This window comes from Arachis ipaensis, chromosome B1 (assembly GCF_059453495.1).
Source record: "Arachis ipaensis isolate K30076 ecotype BB chromosome B1, ASM5945349v1, whole genome shotgun sequence".
Lineage (NCBI taxonomy): Eukaryota > Viridiplantae > Streptophyta > Magnoliopsida > Fabales > Fabaceae > Arachis > Arachis ipaensis.
In genome coordinates this window covers 96804595-96805597 of record NC_142436.1, presented here as the reverse complement: position 1 = coordinate 96805597, position 1003 = coordinate 96804595, and the positions used below count along the sequence as shown (strand labels likewise).

Genomic DNA, 1003 nt, shown 5'->3' with positions numbered 1-1003 from the left:
ATGGAAACAATGCCATTCCTGAGAGGAGGGTTCTTAGTTCATACATAAACCCAACCTCTGGGAATTGTGGTAGTAGCATCCAGAAACCACCCATTCAGGCCAACAATTTTGAACTCAAACCACAGCTAATATCACTTGTGGAGAATCATTGTTCATTTGGTGGAAGTGCTAATGAAGACCCAAACCAACATCTCACAAAATTCCTGAGAATTTGTGACACTGTGAGGTCCAATGGAGTCCAGGAAGATGCATATAAACTGCTTTTGTTCCCATTTTCACTTAGGGACAAAGCAGCTAAGTGGCTGGAATCATTCCCAAGGGGGAGTCTAACAACATGGGATGAGGTGGAAAGCAAGTTTCTGGCACGTTTCTACCCCCCACAAAAGGTCAATAGGCTTCGATCTGAGGTTCAGACTTTTAGACAACAAGATGGTGAAACTCTCTACGAGGCATGGGAGAGATTCAAGGACTTGACAAGGAAATGCCCACCAGACATGTTCCATGATTGGGTGCAATTGCATATTTTCTATGATGGACTCTCTTATGAATCAAGGAAGGCTGTAGACCATTCATCAGGAGGTTCATTGAACAGGAAAAAGACTGTGGAAGAGGCCATTGAGGTGATTGAGACAGTGGCTGAGAATGAGTACTACTATGCATCAGAAAGGCACAACACTAAGGGAGTCATGGAGCTGAACCATGTTGATACAATTCTAGCCCAAAACAAGGTGTTTGCCAAGCAACTAGCAGAGCTTACCAGGCAATTAGAAACAAAGCAAGTGGCTGCAATACACACACAAGATCAAGAGGAAGTAAGCATTGAAGGAGGTGATTGGGAAGAGGCCAACTATGTGGGAAACCAACAAAGGCAATCATATGATCCACACTCCAACACTTACAACCCAGGATGGAAAAATCACCCAAACTTTGGGTGGGGGAACCAACAAACCCAACCACAAAACCACAAACCTTACAACCATAACCAACATAACAATTCCACATA

The 1003-nt window shown here is 43.7% G+C and overlaps 1 non-coding gene across 1 annotated transcript; it reads right to left on the bottom strand.

Moving 5' to 3' along the window:
- Positions 1 to 392: 392 nt before the first annotated feature.
- LOC148577573 (small nucleolar RNA R71) lies at positions 393 to 496 on the bottom strand. The gene has a single exon (XR_015904404.1). It is a non-coding gene; the product is annotated as a small nucleolar RNA R71 (small nucleolar RNA).
- Between the last annotated feature and the right edge of the window lie 507 nt (positions 497 to 1003).